The sequence below is a fragment of the Oncorhynchus tshawytscha genome, linkage group LG10 (assembly GCF_018296145.1).
Source record: "Oncorhynchus tshawytscha isolate Ot180627B linkage group LG10, Otsh_v2.0, whole genome shotgun sequence".
Taxonomy (NCBI): Eukaryota; Metazoa; Chordata; class Actinopteri; order Salmoniformes; family Salmonidae; genus Oncorhynchus; species Oncorhynchus tshawytscha.
In genome coordinates, this window is record NC_056438.1 from 77,444,365 (window position 1) to 77,465,046 (window position 20,682).

At 44.0% G+C, this 20,682-nt stretch overlaps 1 protein-coding gene across 8 annotated transcripts in view; it reads left to right on the top strand.

The window, feature by feature from the left end:
* The first annotated feature begins 6,451 nt into the window (after positions 1–6,451).
* LOC112215282 (receptor-type tyrosine-protein phosphatase F) overlaps positions 6,452–20,682 on the top strand; it is a 532,058-nt gene continuing 517,827 nt past the window's right edge. For all 8 annotated transcript variants that reach the window (XM_042329120.1, XM_042329124.1, XM_042329125.1 and 5 more), the window contains exon 1: positions 6,452–6,830. The gene's annotated coding sequence lies outside the window, so the exon portion shown is untranslated. The remainder of the gene's footprint in view (positions 6,831–20,682) is intronic.

The following is a 20,682-nucleotide window of genomic DNA, read 5'->3' on the forward strand; positions in this document are numbered from 1 at the left end:
AGGTATGGAGGATGGGAGAGATGAGGTATGGAGGATGGGAGAGATGAGGTATAGAGGATGGGAGGGATGAGGTATAGAGGATGGGAGGGATGAGGTATGGAGGATGGGAGGGTTAAGGTATGGGGGATGGGAGGTATGAGGTATGGAGGATGGGAGGGATGAGGTATGAAGGATGGGAGGGATGAGGTATGAAGGATGGGAGGTATGAGGTATAGAGGATGGGAGGTATGAGGTATAGAGGATGGGAGGGTTGGGGTATAGAGGATGGGAGGCATGAGGTATAGAGGATGGGAGGCATGAGGTATAGAGGATGGGAGGGTTGAGGTATAGAGGATGGGAGGTAAGGGTATGGAGGATGGGAGGGTTGAGGTATAGAGGATGGGAGGCATGAGGTATAGAGGATGGGAGGCATGAGGTATAGAGGATGGGAGGGTTGAGGTATAGATGATGGGAGGTAAGGGTATGGAGGATGGGAGGGTTGAGGTATGGAGGATGGGAGGTATGAGGTATAGAGGATGGGAGGGTTGAGGTATAGAGGATGGGAGTTATGAGGTATGGAGAATGGGAGGTATGAGGTATAGAGGATGGGAGGGGTGAGGTATGGAGGATGGGAGGTATGAGGTATGGAGGATTTGAGAGATGAGGAATAGAGGATGGGAGGGGTGAGTTATGGAGTTATGAAAGCAAGTGGTGAGGGTCGTCATAGGGTAATTGGAACCCTCAGAGTAGCTAAGGCCGTCATTAACAGAGATCAGGGCTGAGTGGAGTGGTGGCACTGCAGGTTGAGGGCGTGATGCATGGCCGCTCAAGCATCCCAGTGACCAGGAAGTAAGACCTTAGAGCAGAACGCTGTTCCCACATTCCCCCACTCCCCAAGCCAGCCACCAGTTTGGCCTACAGGTCACAATCTGTCCCCCTATTTGACTAGTGTTCAACCATCAGTCGTCTCTTCCCACATTCATCCATTCTAAAAGCCATTCACCAGTAACAGGTCACCAACACATTCTGCAGGGTCACTGAGTTGGTATCAGTGCCTTAATATTCTGACCTGCTTTATAAACAACGAGCCATTCATTGAAACGGTTTATTTGATTATGAGAATCACATTGAATTCCTTTTTCTTAACGTCTATAAAGTTATGCGCATTTGCAACAAAATTCAAAAGACCTGAACAGAAAAAACCTTATGCTGGTGGCAACAGCATTCAATATGAGGCTTTATTACCATAATATGTTAATGTGCATTTCCGCATCTCTTATTTCACAGCATTCATCATTGATTGGTGCATAATAGAGTGTCTTCCAAGGTGAGGCCTTGATTTTTCATTTTATTTTACCTTTATTTTACTAGGCAAGTCAGTTAAGAACAAATTCTTATTTTCAATGACGGCTTAACTGCCTGTTCAGGGGCAGAACGACAGATTTGTACCTTGTCAGCTCGGGGATTCAATCTTGGAACCTTTCGGTTACTATTCCAACGCTCTAACCACTAGGCTACCCTGCCGCCCCAATGTGATGGGTAACACACAGTGAGTACATCACCTCACGTCATTCCTGCTGCTGCCTCCGGTTGCTACTGTATCAGACAAGCATTATAGAGGGCTGGGTTTATATCTCTGCCTTCTGCAGGGTCGTGACCTTTCAGGGGGCAGGTGCTCAAAATGAATGAAAAAAAAAAGGGCACACAATTACTTTCATATCTCGAAATTCATAACATACCAAATGTCTCTGTAATGCCTGAAAATAATCCTATTTATTTCCGCAGCAACACGCCCACTCATCTTCACATTGTAGGCAAGATATAATATATGTAGGGATGTTGTGTTTTATTTAAGCATTATGGGTTTATTTGTAAACATTTACAGGACTCTCTTGTAAAATTGAAATAAAACTGTGTGACTCCATGTTTAGTTGGTTATTACTGCATTGTCGGAACTAGAAGCACAAGCATTTCGCTACACTCGCTAATAATAATCAATAACTGAGACATAAACTGAACAAGTTCCACAGACATGGGACTAACAGAAATGGGGGGGTCAAAAATCAAAAGAAACAGTCAGTAACGATGTTATCGTTCTGGCTCATTTTTCAAAATAAAAGCCTGAAACTATGTCTGAAGACTGTTGACACCTTGAGGAAGCGATAGGAAAAGGAATATGGTTCATATCCCTTTAAATCCAGCAAAGGGAGGCTATGGAACATGGAGTTTTCAAAATAGAGGCCACTTCCTGTTTTGATTTTCCTCAGGGTTTCGCCTGCAATATCAGTTCTGTTATACTCACAGACAATATTTTGACAGTTTTGGAAACGTTAGAGTGTTTTCTATCCAATACTAATAATAATATGCATATATTAGCAAATGAGACTGAGGAGCTGGCCGTTTACAATGGGCACCTTTTCATCCAAGCTACTCAATACTGCCCCTGCAGCCATAAGAAGTTACAACCGTTCCACAGGTGCATGTTGATTAATTGTTTATGGTTCATTGAACAAGCATGGGAAACAGTGTTTAAACCCTTTACAATGAAGATCTGTGAAGTTATTTGGATTTTTACGAATTATCTTTGAAAGACAGGGTCCTGAAAAAGGGATGTTCATTTTTTTGCCGGGTTTATATACAGTACCAGTCAAAAGTTTGGACACACCTACTCATTCAAGAGATTCTTTAAAAAAAAAACTATTTTGTACATTTTAGAATAATAGTGAAGACATCAAAACTACGAAATAACACACATGGAATCATATAGTAACCAAAAAAAAGTGTTAAACAAAACAAAGTATATTTGAGATGATAGATTCTTCAAAGTAGCCACCCTTTGACTTGATGACAACTTTACACACTCTTTGGCATTCTCTCAACCAGCTTCATGAGGTAGTCACCTGGGATGCATTTCAATTAACAGGTGCGGCTGGTTAAAAGTTTATTTGTGGGATTTAATTTATGAGGCCAAGCTGATGAAAAAAGAAATCGTCCTCCCTCGTATTAAATGTCAACAAATGCCACTGGAGTGGCAGGAGCGTATTGCACAAGAGACAGACGCTATAAGTTTATGCATAACTCGTCATTCATTTAGCTAAATATAATTCTAATACTGCATAGAATGTATTTCCTGAAAGAGGTAGGGTAGGACAGTGAGAATCGCAGACTAAACGACTGAGAGTTTGACTGTGTGATATTAGATTGCTTCTTGTGTAAATATTTTCTGTCTGGATTTTAATGATATAATACAGATTTGTACAAGGTGATAAAGGGGAAGAGGGTATCAGAATGGGGATGGGGGGGGGCACAGTGTAGGTTTAGGAGGGGTATTCAAGCCCCTTGATTCTTTCCACAGTTTGTTACAGCCGTATTCTAAAATGGATAAAAAAATAAATGTAAAAAATCCTCATCTTTTTATTTATTTATTTTTTATTTCACCTTTATTTAACCAGGAAGGCAAGTTGAGAACAAGTTCTCATTTACAATTGCGACCTGGCCAAGATAAAGCAAAGCAGTTTGACACATACAATGACACAGAGTTACACATGGAGTAAAACAAACATACAGTCAATAATACAGTATAAACAAGTCTATATACGATGTGAGTAAATGAGGTGAGATAAGGGAGGTAAAGGCAACAAAAAAAAAAGGCCACACAATACCCCATAATGACAAAGTGCAAATAGGTTTTTGTTTCCAAAAAGAATTTATTTATTGAACCTTTATCTAACTAGACAAGTTAGTTAAGAACAAATTCTTATTTACAATGATGGCCTACCCTGGCCAAACCCTAACTCGAACAGCGCTGGGCCAATTGTGCGCCGCCCTATTGGACTCCCCATCACAGCCGGTTGTGATACAGCCTGGAATCAAACCAGAGTATGTAGTGATGCCTCTGCGCCACTCAGGAGCCCATCATCCGTGAGATGTTTGGAGATGATTGGAGTCCACCTGTGGTAAATTCAATTGTTTGGACAAGATTTGGAAAGGCACACAACTGTCTATATAAGGTCCCATAGTTGACAGTGCATGTCAGAGGAAATACCAAGCCATTAGGTCGAAGGAATTGTCCGTAAAGCTCCAAGACAAGATTGTATCTAAGCACAGATCTGGGGAAGGGTACCAAAAAATGTCTGCAGAATTGAAGGTCTCCATCATTCTTAAATGGAAAAAGTTTAGAACCACCAAGACTCCTCCTGGAGCTGGCTGCCCGGCCAATCTGAGCAATCAAGGAAAAGGGCCTTGGTCGTCAGTGAGATGATCAAGAACCTGATGGTCACTCTGGCAGAGCTCCAGAGTTCCTCTGTGGAGATGGGAGAACCTTCCAGAAGGACAACCATCTCTGCAGCACTACACCAATCAGGCCTTTATGGTAAAGTGGCCAGATGGAAGCCACTCCTCAGTAAAAGGTACATGACAGCTTGCTTGGAGTTTGCCAAAAGGCACCTAAAGGACTTTCAGATCATGATAAACAAGATTGCCAAGAGTCACATCTGGAGGAAACCTGGCATCATCCCTACGGTGAAGCATGCTGGTGACAACATCATGCTGTGGGGATGTTTTTCAGCGACAGGGACTGGGAGACCAGTCAGGATCGAGGGAAAGATGAACGGGGCAAGTACAGAAAGCGACGCTCCCCATCCAACCTAACAGAGCTTGAGAGGATCTGCAGAGAAGAATGGGAGAAACTCTCCAAATACAGGTGTGCCAAACTTGTAATACCCAAGAAGACTCGAGGCTGTAATTGCTGCCAAAGGAGCTTCAACAAAGTACTGAGTAAAGGGTCTGAATACTTATGTAAATGTGATATTTTTATAAAAGTGCAGTTTCTAAAAAAAACTGTTTTTGCTTTGTCATTATGGGGTATTGTGATGTCATTATGGGGTATTGTGATGAGTGTGTAGATTGATGAGGAAAAAAATGATTTAATCAATTTTAGAATAAGGCTGTAATGTAACAAAATGTGGAAAAGGTCAAGGGGTCTGAATACTTTCCAAATGCACTGTATATTGAACAGGATTATCTTATGGATGACATTTGAATGGAATTGATGGAGAAGAGAGACTGTTCTTGTGTGTACTGATTTAAAGCAACGATATTCGAGTGCAGCTGTAATTTAAATGAAAAAAATAAGTTGATGCCCGAATGCTAGACTGAGATGTGTAAATTAGAAACGCATTCAGTTGTTATATTACTGTAGCATAGGCTATGCTGCAGCAAATATAGGCCTACCTGTCACAAGAAAAAAAAGAGACCATGATGAGATGATACATGCGCTCCATCTTGAGATGCGGTGTCTTTCCCAACCTTTAGCGTTGATGATTGATCTTGCAGAGAAAAGGCCGTAGAGAAGCCAGTTTTAGAGATCGCATATCATTTAACAGTTCTATTTCACATCATACAGTTCATAGAAATCATTTATTATAGTTTTTCTGTTTCCCGTAGTTATTTATCCTGGGAAAAGGGAATGGGTTTGGGCGGTAAATCTTTGTAAATCGCTGTAACCTGGTTCCTGCTATTGAACTCTACTACTCACACTCGACCGGTGAGGGGCATCCCTTAAGCCATGTATGTTTGGATACCGGACATACGCAACATACAGGACAGACTGGGATAAAGGCTCAACCGGAAAAAAATGAAATCAAAATAAAGGCGCAACCGGGTTATGTACAGGGCAGATCAGCAACCGGGCTTTGTACAGGCCAGATCAGCAACCGGGCTATGTACAGGCCAGATCAGCAACCTTGCTATATACAGGGCAGATCAGCAGGCTCAACCAACGGATAGGATGGGGGTGGCGAACTTGTTGACAACTTGCAGGCAGCGACAAAACAACAATGACAAAAAATTGTATGCAAAAAAAATATATAACATCACCTAAAACGGCACTTTTGAGACTGGAAGGGCAAAGGGGCATGTGCTCTGTACAGGTAGAGCCCTGTCTGTGCTGGTACCTGGCCTTCTGCTTCCCATGGGCATCCATCCAGCTCCTCTCTCCCAATGGGCAGGAGAGACAACTCCCACGGTGTGTTCTCATCCATCTGTATAACTATGAAAATATTATAACCTACTTACAATTATTGTAATAACAATGTCTAATATGCCATTTAGCATACACTTTTTTTCCCAAAGCGACTTGCAGACATTTTTGTATAGTAATTGTGTTATTGTGACAATAATACAAATCAAATTTTATTGATCACATACACATATTTAGCAGATGTTATTGCAGGTGTAGCGAAATGCTTGTGTAACACACAAAAAAACGTTCTGGGCTAATAATGTAAGAAATAACAATAGTTATGACTATTTTTTAATTATAAAAATCACCATCATATAATATCGCTTGGAAATTCAACATCAGAGCAACGTGTGTGATCGACCAAAATACCTTATCTAATGTTTCCGTAGGGAGCCGAGCAAATCCGAGCGCTGCCGAAAACCCTCGTTTTCCAACCTGTGAACGAGCCGAGAGGCAGAAGCGTGACTGAAGGGGGACGAAAGAAGAAATAACTCCTTTACCGACGGAGTGTACCACGGTGGAGAGACTATGAACATGCAAGTAGTTAGCCAGAACTGCGTCTTCAAGAGGAAGGAGGATTCGTAAATCTTTAGAAGAGATTTGCTCCTTATTCAAGGAATTATATTAAAGACATTTTTGTTAACCCAGGATTATTCTACCGCGTGGTGCACTCTTAGTAGCTAAAGAAGAGGACTCCTTAGCTCCGTTGTAATTCTGATTTACTTGGAAGGTTGGTTGGCTTCTCGACGTTTTGAAAAGTGGATTTTTACCTTACCAGCTGCGGAAGGGGGTGACCGAACGAAGTTGTTTCGGTGCGAGCAGAGAAACAGTGAGTAACGTTATCTACACCGTTATATTTATTTGTTTTTTTGCTCTTCCCCCCTCCCCTTAGAAGGTTGCATCGCAATTCTTATGCAGTCTTGGATGAAACATTTTGAGTATAAGTTGGAATGGCATTGAATAAATGACATATTTGGGAAGAGAATAAATTTGCCAAGGTAGAAAAGGGCAGTTTCATGTGACCAATTGATAATTTAGCTGGTTGTTTAATCTCTTAACGTTAGCTAGCTAATCAAATCGGGTTAGCTAAATTAGCTAGTTAATCAGTCTGCCAGACAGACCGCTAACCAGCCAGTTAGCCACGCATGCAGTCTGTGCACTGGCACTGTCTAGCTGCTGGTTTCATCCATAACTAGCTTGGTAACTATATTCTAGCTCTAGTTTTAGCTAGATCCCTGTAATATGAAGTTCAGTAAACTCAGCTAGGTATACTGTGATGCATTTGTGAAAGGGCAATGGTTTTTAAACTTAAAATAAAATAAAAAGCTAGGATAGTTAGCTTTCTATCTTAGTTAGCTAGTTGTCTTTAACGAATTGCACGGTTGTGCACATTCTGCATGCATTCGTGCTTGGAGGTGTAGATTTGAACGGGTTTGCAGCTTGAGTTGCGGTTGCAGGAATATTGGCTCGGGCAGCGTGCTGCTGCTGTTCGTTCCTCAAAGGTTTAGCTTGCTATGCGAGTTTGAAATGAATGTATAACTGAAATGTGTGGCTACAGTGCAAATACTATACTTCAATGTTGTATATGAACAGTGTTGTCAACTTCCTGTAGATCTGCAGTCATATATATATTTATATATATGTTATACCCCGTAATAGAATATTGTCATGCAGAATACTGCAAAAGGATGGGCGGGAGCTATTCTGTACAAATGTTATTGTGGGTCAAATTATTTTCGCATGTTGGCATAATCGAATTTCTTGTTGATTCTCTCTGTAGTTGTCATTGGGATGCTGTAACAGTGAATTACTTTGAATTGTTAATAATATCTCCATGGCTACTGTTTTGAAACTGCTTCCCGAAGCGGTTTACCTAAAGACTATTCATGAACATTTTTGTTGTTGCCTGATTCAGACGACTCACCGCCTCTCCCCTCGGTGATTACAGGACTAGTAGATTATTTCGGGAGAATAAACGAGAATTCCACCTGCATGCAGTGTGAGTCGGCAGATACAACAAATGCCGTTGCTGTGTTAGAAAGGAAGGCTACTAATTTAGTTTATACAATTTATGTCCAAGAATAAGATGCACTTTTTTTTCTCCTCACAATTCGTTCAACCGATGTGTATTGGCGACTTTGCAACCAACCTGTCATGGATTTGCTCATCGACAGATTTTCTATGATAAAATTGATAATGACTCGCTTCTTGACCATCTGAGAGCAGGCAGAGGTGAGAGATTTACACTGAAGAAAAATATAAACGCAACATATAAAGTGAGCTGGGGGAAAAAAAATCCTCAATGTTCCATACCTACAAAAAGCTTATTTCACTCACATTTTGTACACAAATTTGTTTATATCCCTGTTCGTGAGCATTTCTCATTTTCCAAGATAATCCATCCAGTTGACAGGTGTGGCATATCAAGTAGCTGATTAAATGGCATGATCATTACACAGGTGCACTTTGTGTTGGGGACAATAAAATGACACTTTTTTTTAAATGTGCAGTTGACACACTGACTGCAGGAATGTCCCCCAGAGCTCTTTATGTTTCTCTACTGTAAACTGCCTCCAATGTTGTTTTTAGGTTTTGTGAGTGGAAACTTGGAACGTTGTGAGAAATATTTTACAGTGAACACTGAAGCTGTACCCTTACAGTTTTAAACTGTAGCCGATAGGCTATTGTGGCTATTGGAGCATAATGTAGGCCTACCAACAAAACCAATGGAGCAAATCTCATAACATTTTCACGTGGAAATAGCTTTTTGATTTCAATGATATAGCCTACAGTAGCCTATATGTGGTGTTCAGTGCAGGCCTACAGTAGCCTATATGTGGTGTTCAGTGCAGGCCTACAGTAGCCTATATGTGGTGTTCAGTGCAGGCCTACAGTAGCCTATATGTGGTGTTCAGTGCAGGCCTACAGTAGCCTATATGTGGTGTTCAGTGCAGGCCTACAGTAGCCTACAGTAGCCTATATGTGGTGTTCAGTGCAGGCCTACAGTAGCCTATATGTGGTGTTCAGTGCAGGCCTACAGTAGCCTATATGTGGTGTTCAGTGCAGGCCTACAGTAGCCTATATGTGGTGTTCAGTGCAGGCCTACAGTAGCCTATATGTGGTGTTCAGTGCAGGCCTACAGTAGCCTATATGTGGTGTTCAGTGCAGGCCTACAGTAGCCTATATGTGGTGTTCAGTGCAGGCCTACAGTAGCCTATATGTGGTGTCAGTGCAGGCCTACAGTAGCCTATATGTGGTGTTCAGTGCAGGCCTACAGTAGCCTATATGTGGTGTTCAGTGCAGGCCTACAGTAGCCTATATGTGGTGTTCAGTGCAGGCCTACAGTAGCCTATATGTGGTGTTCAGTGCAGGCCTACAGTAGCCTATATGTGGTGTTCAGTGCAGGCCTACAGTAGCCTATATGTGGTGTTCAGTGCAGGCCTACAGTAGCCTATATGTGGTGTTCAGTGCAGGCCTACAGTAGCCTATATGTGGTGTTCAGTGCAGGCCTACAGTAGCCTATATGTGGTGTTCAGTGCAGGCCTACATTGCATGAGACTTTTTCTTTACATTATAAAGGACTTGACATTAATTGATGATAAAAAAAAAAACTTGGTCTGTAACACCATGGGCCAAATAGGTGACTGTACATTTTATTGTGTTGTATGATGCATTATTATTACCATACAGATAATTCGACAATGTAGACTACCCCTCTATTGGTTTATTTGCATTTTCAAACCTTTTCTCAAAATACAACACTGTCCCTTTAATTACGACGTAACCTTTTTACCTGAGTGGCTTTTCAACGACAGCTGGAAATGTAGCCTATATGTTTTGTGGTCTTGTAGGAAGCAGTAGCTCCCCGTTGCTTACGTATACTTTATCTATAACTGAGCTATTAACTCGCTAACTAGCAAAGAATATCATCAAATGTGCACAGACTCTGCGCTCTGATCTGATCTGAAAAATGCTTTCACTCGCAAGTGATTAAAAAAGTGTTAAAAAAAAGACCGCTCGTGGGCTACCCAAGCCAATAGAATTCTACTCCGTTACGCTCGGGGTTCTGCCTCTGCCTACAATGAAATCACAGACTCAATCTTGCAAAGTTAGATTTGTTTTTGTTTTTTTGTTGCATTGAAAAGAAGCTAATATAATGCTGATTTGATCACAGAAAAAAACCGGATCTATATAGTACAAACTAATGGGGCAAACTCAGTGAAGTTTAGCCTCTGTGCGGCATTCCTGGAGGAGGTGCGCGGCTGGGCATGCCTACAGTTTAGAGGGAACATTGCCTGTGGGATCCTCTGAGTGGGTGGGGGAGGGTAGGGGCACTAAGGAGTATTTCTGTCTGTAATAAAGACCTTTTGTGGGGGAAAACTATTTCTGATTGGCTGGGCCTGGCTCCCCAGTAGGAGGGCCCATGGCTGCACCCCTGCCCAGTCATGTGAAATCCATAGATTAGTGCCTAATTAATTTATTTCAATTGACTGATTTCCTTTATATGAACTGTAACTCAGTAAAATATTTGAAATTGTTGCATGTTGCTTTTTTAATATTTTTGTTCAGTGTATTTGACAAGGTCTTACAGCCAGTGCACAAACAACATTGAACCACTTCGACATCTATGCATTTGCTGAAAGTACTGTAGACAGACAACGTTGTAATAATTATGTAATGAAGTGTTATACTGATCTGAGAGTGGAGGGGGATAAACCTTCTGATACTGTAAATGCCACCCTCCACAGTAGACTTCTTGGACCACGACCGGAACAGACCCGATTATTAAAAAAAATAAAAAAATAAAATGGGGAACCCGGTTCCCGTCTTGATTGGACCCGAGTGACAAAAAAATTATGTTTATGAGCCAAGTTGCTCTTCTGGTTAATGAATAGGTCTTTATATTGTATGTTGGCTATGTCTTCTGTAAGTCAATACAAGTACCTTATTAGCGTAAAATAAATATGTTGTAGGCTATGCAGAGCTGTGGTCGGGTCCACTCGGGTCTATCAGCTGTAGTTACATAGGGCCCTGTTATGTCTCGGGTATTCGGGTTCGGGTGGACCCGTGAAGACCAACTACACAGCTCTGGCTGTTAGCAAGCTTTTAAAAGTTATCGGCAGGTCAGGGTGCTCTCGAGCGGCTAGATGTTCTTTACCATTCGGCCATCAGATTTGCCACCATTGCTCCTTATAGGACACATCACTGCACTCTATACCCTTATGTAAACTGGTCATCTCTGTATACCCATTGCAAGACCACCTGGTTGATGCTTATTTATAAAAGCCTCTTAGGCCCCCCATCCCTATCTGAGATATCTACTGCAGCCCTCATCTTCTACATACAACACCCGTTCTGCAAGTCACATTCTGTTAAAGGTCCCCAAAGCGCACACATCCCTGGGTCGCTCCTCTCTGGGTCGCTCCAGTTCGCTGCAGCTTGCGACTGGAACGAGCTGCAACAAACACTCAAACTGGACAGTTTTATCTCAATCGCTTCATTCAAAGACTCAATCATGGACACTCTTACTGATAGTTGGTGCTGCTTTGTTTGATGTATTGTTGTCTCTACCTTCTTGCCCTTTGTGCTGTTGTCTGTGACCAATAATGTTTGTACCATGTTTTGTGCTGCTACCATGTTGTTGTCATGTTGTGTTGCTACCATGCTATGTTGTTGTCTTTAGGTCTCTCTTTATGTAGTGTTGCGTTGTCTCTCTTGTCGGGATGCATGTTTTGTCCTTTATTTATAAAAAATGTAATCCCAGCCCCCGTCTCCGCAGGAGGCCTTTTGGTAGGCCGTCATTGTAAATAAGAATTTGTTCTTAACTGACTTGCTTAGTTAAATAAAGGTTAAATAAAAGAAAAATCTATGAATATAAATCATAAACCAATGAGTATTTTGTCTGTGGGTGTTCACTGTTCATACTGCTTAGTTCTGCTGGCTAAGCCCTTGGTGCAAAATGTAAGCAACACACACACACACACACACACACACCTCTTCCTCCAGTGGAGACGTATGAGTTATTTTAAGAAGGGACCCCACATACGAGACATATGAGGGTGTTCTTCCTGACTGACACTATGAAGACGAACTGTAATTCCTTTCCTTATAGCAAGGTATGTCACAGAGTATGGCTTTTAGCAATGGGTAGAAGGGTTGACACCATTTAGTCCACTGGTACATTGTTTGGTTGATAGGCTGTTGGTCATCTGAGACTTTTTCTAAAAAGTCGAGCAGTGGCAGATATATAATTATTTAAAAAAAGAAAGTATGTCACACGAGGTCACCTGTCTGCTTCACACCTGTCTGAGTGGACTGGTCCATTGCTGGTCTGAGTGGACTGGTCCATTGCTGGTCTGAGTGGACTGGTCCATTGCTGGTCTGAGTGGACTGGTCCATTGCTGGTCTGAGTGGACTGGTCCATTGCTGGTCTGAGTGGACTGGTCCATTGCTGGTCTGAGTGGACTGGTCCATTGCCGGTCTGAGTGGACTGGTCCATTGCCGGTCTGAGTGGACTGGTCCATTGCCGGTCTGAGTGGACTGGTCCATTGCCGGTCTGAGTGGACTGGTCCATTGCCGGTCTGAGTGGACTGGTCCATTGCCGGTCTGAGTGGACTGGTCCATTGCCGGTCTGAGTGGACTGGTCCATTGCCGGTCTGGAGTGGACTGGTCCATTGCCGGTCTGAGTGGACTGGTCCATTGCCGGTCTGAGTGGACTGGTCCATTGCCGGTCTGAGTGGACTGGTCCATTGCCGGTCTGAGTGGACTGGTCCATTGCCGGTCTGAGTGGACTGGTCCATTGCCGGTCTGAGTGGACTGGTCCATTGCCGGTCTGAGTGGACTGGTCCATTGCCGGTCTGAGTGGACTGGTCCATTGCCGGTCTGAGTGGACTGGTCCATTGCCGGTCTGAGTGGACTGGTCCATTGCCGGTCTGAGTGGACTGGTCCATTGCCGGTCTGAGTGGACTGGTCCATTGCCGGTCTGAGTGGACTGGTCCATTGCCGGTCTGAGTGGACTGGTCCATTGCCGGTCTGAGTGGACTGGTCCATTGCGGAGGCCGCGGCGATGACACACCAGTATCACTAGTAGTACATTTACCGTTGATTTGATTTGACCGTTAATTCCTATAATTTATCATCTACAATGTTTGTTTGATTATGGTAATTTCTGTTCATGTGTTGAATATATTATTATTACAGTCTTAGTGTTGTCATTGTTGGAGTGGACATGTTGTTTACAGAACTAACAACCTAGGCTACACCTGTGAGAACGTTTTTTTGGTTTATTTCATTCCATTTGGAGCGCTCCTGTCAATCTTCAATAAGGACACGCACCTGATTACACGTAGAAAATAGGCCTAGGCTACTTGGTCTGCGTGCAAATGTAGGCCTATAAATGTGCCCATTCGGGGACCTGAAACTATCACTGTGGAGCTTCTTAAAAATATATATTTTTCTTTGCCTTTAAACAGCAAGAAAACAAAGTCTGTTTTTACATCCCAATGACAATAGTTCTTCAACGTAGCATATTTGAAAAATATTTCCAGCTCCCTCCCTTTCGATAACCACTCAGCATAAAAAGGGGAAAAAATGTCATGTCAGATCCGGTGGAAGCGTCATAAAATAGGCTTACCTGATTACTTCTTATTCCTTGCTCAAATAGTCTACAGCTGTGTCCTTCCCAGGTGCAGGAAACTTTTGAGGGATACCGAAATATTTTATACAATGTTGCAAGTTTTCTATCAGAAGCTTCTGGGCCAGACCAAGTTAATAGTTGATACAATGTTTCAAGTTCTTTGCAAACATGCCATGCATAGCCAATGTGATTAGTAGGATATTTATTTTTTATCGGGATATTTTCTACCCGCGGACTGCAATGTTTTTATTTGTGGGCTTTATGTAGTCTATTTTTTTTTTACATGTTGGCAATAGAAGTTACTTTTAGATTTGTATAATTTTCATTTAGATATACTTTTGACATAGATTTTGAGATTTGAAGACTTTATTATAAATGAAATGAAACTGTTCCATGAAAGTGTGTGTGTGTGTATAAAAATGATAACTTGGCACGCGGATCAGTAGAAATGGTAGGATACCTTGGCACGCGGATCAGTAGAAATGGTAGGATAACTTGGCACGCGGATCAGTAGAAATGGTCGGATACCTTGGCACGCGGATCAGTAGAAATGGTAGGATAACTTGGCACGCGGATCAGTAGAAATGGTAGGATAACTTGGCACGCGGATCAGTAGAAATGGTAGGATAACTTGGCACGCGGATCAGTAGAAATGGTAGGATACCTTGGCACGCGGATCAGTAGAAATGGTAGGATACCTTGGCACGCGGATCAGTAGAAATGGTAGGATACCTTGGCACGCGGATCAGTAGAAATGGTAGGATACCTTGGCACGCGGATCAGTAGAAATGGTAGGATACCTTGGCACGCGGATCAGTAGAAATGGTAGGATACCTTGGCACGCCAAATGGAAAAGGTTGCTGACCGCTGGTGTAGCTTATTACCCAGTAATTTCAGGAGCATAATGGTAGAATCTGTGAAGGCTGGCAGCAGTGGGAGAATGAGGGTCTGCTGGGGAACAGGTTTATTTCTTCTGGTTAGGCTATATTGATCTCTGGATCCCTCTTTGGTAATTTGTGCCTTAATTTTTATTGGCAGTGCTTAAAGCATCAGACAAGCTCAGTAGCCTACATATAGTTGATTTTATTCAAACAGGATGAAAAAATACACGTAAAAAAAAAATGCCGATTGGTAGAAAGAACAGATGACTCTCGGTCGACTAAGATTGTTTTTAGTCAGGGACCGCCCTACTAGGCAGTGACCCAGTAGAGAGCCAAAGGTAATGAGAGGGCAGGGCTGGCTTGGTTGGTTTCTTGGAATTGCATCAGAAGTTTAGTGAAATTGAATTAAGGGGCACATCTTGCTGCATAGCCTCGTTCTGTGTGTGTACTGTCTAGCTAGCAGCACAGCTAAGTTCTCTCTGACAGAGAGAGAACAAAGTAGCTTATAGCTGTTTTGTGTGTGGTGTATGACAACAATATAAATAAGGGGCTCTGGATAAGAGCGTCTGCTAAATGACTAACATGTAAAAATGTGAATGTCCATTTTCTTTCTCTCCCAGTGTTAAGACTCATTTTAAACCATTCTCACTACAGGGTAGAACATATGTAAAAAAATAAATAAGTATTTGTCATTGTTTACAGTCAGTGTCTCCCTGGGGGAAAAAAACAAGCAGCTACTGTCACTAGTCACAGTGGAATGAAAGGATACAGAGGAGGAACGCTGAACGAGTGGGTAGAGAGAGAGAGGGAACGCTGAACGAGTGGGTAGAGAGAGAGAGGGAACGCTGAACGAGTGGGTAGAGAGAGAGAGGGAATGCTGAACGAGTGGGTAGAGAGAGAGAGGGAACGCTGAACGAGTGGGTAGAGAGAGAGAGGGAACGCTGAACGAGTGGGTGGAACGCTGAACGAGTGGGTAGAGAGAGAGAGGGAATGCTGAACGAGTGGGGAGAGAGAGAGAGAGAGGGAACGCTGAACGAGTGGGTAGAGAGAGAGAGGGAACGCTGAACGAGTGGGTAGAGAGAGAGAGGGAACGCTGAACGAGTGGGTAGAGAGAGAGAGGGAACGCTGAACGAGTGGGTAGAGAGAGAGAGGGAACGCTGAACGAGTGGGTAGAGAGAGAGAGAGAGAGGGAACGCTGAACGAGTGGAGAGAGAGAGGGAACACTGAACGAGTGGGTAGAGAGAGAGAGAGAGAGAGGGAACGCTGAACGAGTGGGTAGAGAGAGAGGGAATGCTGAACGAGTGGGTAGAGAGAGAGAGGGAACGCTGAACGAGTGGGTAGAGAGAGAGAGAGAGAACGCTGAACGAGTGGGTAGAGAGAGAGAGGGAATGCTGAACGAGTGGGTAGAGAGAGAGAGAGGGAACGCTGAACGAGTGGGTAGAGAGAGAGAGAGGGAAAGCTGAACGAGCGGGTAGAGAGAGAGAGGGAACGCTGAACGAGCGGGTAGAGAGAGAGAGGAACGCTGAACGAGCGGGTAGAGAGAGAGGGAACGCTGAATGAGCGGGTAGAGAGAGAGGGAACGCTGAATGAGCGGGTAGAGAGAGAGGGAACGCTGAACGAGTGGGTAGAGAGAGAGAGGGAACGCTGAACGAGCGGGTAGAGAGAGAGAGGGAACGCTGAACGAGCGGGTAGAGAGAGAGAGGGAACGCTGAACGAGTGGGTAGAGAGAGAGAGGGAACGCTGAACGAGTGGGTAGAGAGAGAGAGGGAACGCTGAACGAGTGGGTAGAGAGAGAGAGGGAACGCTGAACGAGTGGGTAGAGAGAGAGAGGGAACGCTGAACGAGTGGGTAGAGAGAGAGAGAGGGAACGCTGAACGAGTGGGTAGAGAGAGAGGGAACGCTGAACGAGTGGGTAGAGAGAGAGAGGGAACGCTGAACGAGCGGGTAGAGAGAGAGGGAACGCTGAATGAGCGGGTAGAGAGAGAGAGGGAACTCTGAACGAGCGGGTAGAGAGAGGGAATGTTGAACAAGTGGGTAGAGAGAGAGAGAACGTTGAACGAGTGGGTAGAGAGAGGGAACGCTGAACGAGTGGGTAGAGAGAGAGAGAGAGGGAACGTTGAACGAGTGGGTAGAGAGAGAGAGAGAGGGAACGCTGAAAGAGTGGGTAGAGAGAGGGAACGCTGAACGAGTGGGTAGAGAGAGAGGGAATGCTGAACGAGTGGGTAGAGAGAGAGGGAATGTTGAACGAGTGGGTAGAGAGAGAGAACATTCCATCGTCAATAAAACACCTGTGGTGTCATCGACCAGCTCTAGGGGTGGAACAAGGCCTGTCAATCATTTAAGTGACTGGGCTGCTGTGTTGGTGAGTGATGTCTTGTCTGTGAGGGGGAGGTGCAGTACCAGAACCTAGTAGGTCGTATGTATGAAGAGGAGTTTGATGTGTTGGTGAGGGTTTGGTGTATTTCGCGAGGGTTTAGGCAGGGCTAGGCAGAGCTGGGCAGGGCTAGGCAGGGCAGGACTAGGCAGGGCAGGGCTGGGCAGGACTAGGTAGGACTAGGCAGGGCAGGACTAGGCAGGGCAGGACTAGGAAGGGCAGGACTAGACAGGGCAGGACTGGGCAAGACTAGGCAGGGCAGGACTAGGCAGGGCAAGGCAGGACTAGGCAGGGCAGGACTAGGCAGGGCAGGACTGGGCAAGACTAGGCAGGGCAGGACTAGGCAGGGCAGGACTAGGCAGGGCAGGGCTAGGCAGGGCAGGACTAGGCAGGGCAGGACTAGGCAGGGCAGGACTAGGCAGGGCAGGACAGGGCAGGACTAGGCAGGGCAGGACAGGGCAGGACTAGGCAGGGCAGGGCAGGGGCCTGTGACCACAAAGCCAGAGTATAAGCCTCTGCTTCCTCCCTGGCACAATGTATCCAGGCAGGCAGGCTGATTGGCGCTGTTAAAGAGCCACAAAAACACACACACACACACACACACACACACACACACACACACACACACACACACACACACACACACACACACACACACACACACACACACACGGCTGCTGAAAAACCACCCGGCGTTCAGCAAACCCTCTCCTAGCTGACTCCTGCTTTCTCATGGTTTGTATATGAGGAAGACTCGTGGTTTCTATATGAGGAAGAGGAAGACTCATGAAGGGTGTGCATCGTTTTCGTGACGCTAACCTGTCTATGGGAAAAACTCATGGTTTCCATTGTAATTTCAGGGTAATTTCAGCCCTGCTGTGCCTAATGAGAGGTTGTGCCTGCAGTGTGTTGGTCTGCGGTGGTGGAGTGTGTTTGTGTGTGTGGCGGACAGATGGCGTTTGTGTGTGTGTGTGTGTGTGTGTGTGTGTGTGTGTGTGTGTGTGTGTGTGTGTGTGTGTGTGTGTGTGTGTGTGTGTGTGTATATATACATGTGGCAGTGGGATGGTGTTCGCACGCGTGTGTGATGGGGCGTCTAGAGTTTATAGTACAGGGGATTAAGAGACGGCTCTCTCTCTCTCACACACACACACACACACACACACACACACACACACACACACACACACACACACACACACACACACACACACTCTCAGAGACGGCTGACTGGCTGCATGGTGTTGGCACTGAGGAACCAACTAACAGACCGTAAGAACCAGAAGATCCGGTCTGAGCTGGATCTGGTAAGTCCCGGGGAGAGAGGGGGGGTAGGCCTTTCAGGCATCCTAAATCTTATGGGTTAGACCTTCAGATTCAAATTCAGACAACTTGAATGTCCACAATGAAGCAATTAATTTAGCAGTAATCAGACTAGAGTACATGCCGATAAAATCACATATTTTAAAAATAACATCAAAATAGCTAATTATATTTATTTACTTGCAAGTAGATTGGATAAGTAGGCTGGATAAGTAGGCTGGATAAGTAGGCTGGATAAGTAGACTGGATAAGTAGGCTGGATAAGTAGACTGGATAAGTAGGCTGGATAAGTAGACTGGATAAGTAGGCTGGATAAGTAGGCTGGATAAGTAGACTGGATAAGTAGGCTGGATAAGTAGACTGGATAAGTAGACTGGATAAGTAGGCTGGATAAGTAGACTGGATAAGTAGACTGGATAAGTAGGCTGGATAAGTAGGCTGGATAAGTAGACTGGATAAGTAGACTGGATAAGTAGGCTGGATAAGTAGGCTGGATAAGTAGGCTGGATAAGTAGGCTGGATAAGTAGACTAGATAAGTAGGCTGGATAAGTAGACTGGATAAGTAGACTGGATAAGTAGGCTGGATAAGTAGGCTGGATAAGTAGACTAGATAAGAGGAAATTTATCAAAATGTCTGAATGAGGCTATATGTTAAAGTGCAAATTCAGAAAGTTAACAGTTCAACATCTTATTTAGTTGCAGTATTGGATTTGAAATAAAGGAATTTCTGTCTCTGTTGGTTTTGGCTGAGGAGATGCTTCTGGTCAAGGTTTGTCCTTGAATCTATTTTTCGTCTGTTTGGATCTCACAATGAGACGCATTAGAATAAAGACATGTTGCTAAATGTTTTTGTAAGTGCTTCTTTTCAGCAGGATGGTTAAGCTGTCCCTCCTGCACAGGCAGTCCTGCATCACAACTTGAACAGTAGACCCAAACCTACGTCAGACATCCTATTCAATTACTTTTAATACCTTGTTCTATGACAGGAGCTACTTTTTTTTATCACACAGTCCTGTTCCATGCTGACGACAGTAGTTAGGTTTATAGTCCTGTTCCATGCTGACTACAGTAACTAGGTTTATAGTCCTGTCCTGTTCCAAGCTGACTACAGTAGTTAGGTTTATAGTCCTGTTCCATGCTGACTACAGTAGCTAGGTTTATAGTCCTGTTCCAAGCTGACTACAGTAGTTAGGTTTATAGTCCTGTTCCAAGCTGACTACAGTAGTTAGGTTTATAGTCCTGTTCCAAGCTGACTACAGTAGTTAGGTTTATAGTCCTGTTCCATGCTGACTACAGTAGTTAGGTTTATAGTCCTGTCCTGTTCCAAGCTGACTACAGTAGTTAGGTTTATAGTCCTGTTCCATGCTGACTACAGTAGTTAGGTTTATAGTCCTGTTCCATGCTGACTACAGTAGCTAGGTTTATAGTCCTGTCCTGTTCCAAGCTGACTACAGTAGTTAGGTTTATAGTCCTGTTCCATGTTGACTACAGTAGCTAGGTTTATAGTCCTGTTCCATGTTGACTACAGTAGCTAGGTTTATAGTCCTGTTCCATGCTGACTACAGTAGCTAGGTTTATAGTCCTGTTCCATGTTGACTACAGTAGCTAGGTTTATAGTCCTGTTCCAAGCTGACTACAGTAGCTAGGTTTATAGTCCTGTTCCAAGCTGACTACAGTAGCTAGGTTTATAGTCGTGTCCTGGTCCATGCTGTCAGCAACGTTGCTGTGTAGGAAAGCGGTGACGTAGCTCCCTGTCTTTACGTCCTGGGCTATCCTAATACACCAGTAATCTGACTGCTGATTGAAAGCAGGTCTCCTGTTTCAGAGTCCACTGGTGGCATTATAAACCATTTACACTGATGTTTTACAGGGCATCTCTGGATTGGGAGGAAAGTGGAAACAGACGTGGAAACAAACAGCCCGAAACGGTCCAGCCTACTCCCTATATAGTGCACTACTTTAGACCAAAGCCCCTTGGCCACTAGTGGCACTATATAGGGAATAGGGCACCGTTTGGGACGCATGTAAGGGGGGGGCCTATTTTTAAACCTTTTCTTCCCTTGTTGAGCATTTTCCTTTTTAAAGATCATGTTAGCGCCCATTGAGTTAAAATTTTAAAGTAAAATTCCACCACTTTTCAACCTCATTTACATGAATCTCTCTACCCGATGACATCATGAAAAGTTAAAAACATGTTTTTATTTGTTTTATTTTTTAAACCAACGATTTTCCAACACTGTGAGATTTGTGGTGACGTGGGGGGGGGGTGAGAACATACCCCTCCCTCTGGCTGTTAATCCTACCCTGTGATGTCACAAAGGAGCATTCTTTTTTTTTTTTCTTTTTTTTTTAGGACTTTTCTCCTTTTTAACCGCGGATCATAGAAACGTGTTGTTTTCACATAGGTAGACATTGGTATGGTGCTGGAGACGATGAATATGAGGTTGAAAAGTGGCGGAATCGCCTCTT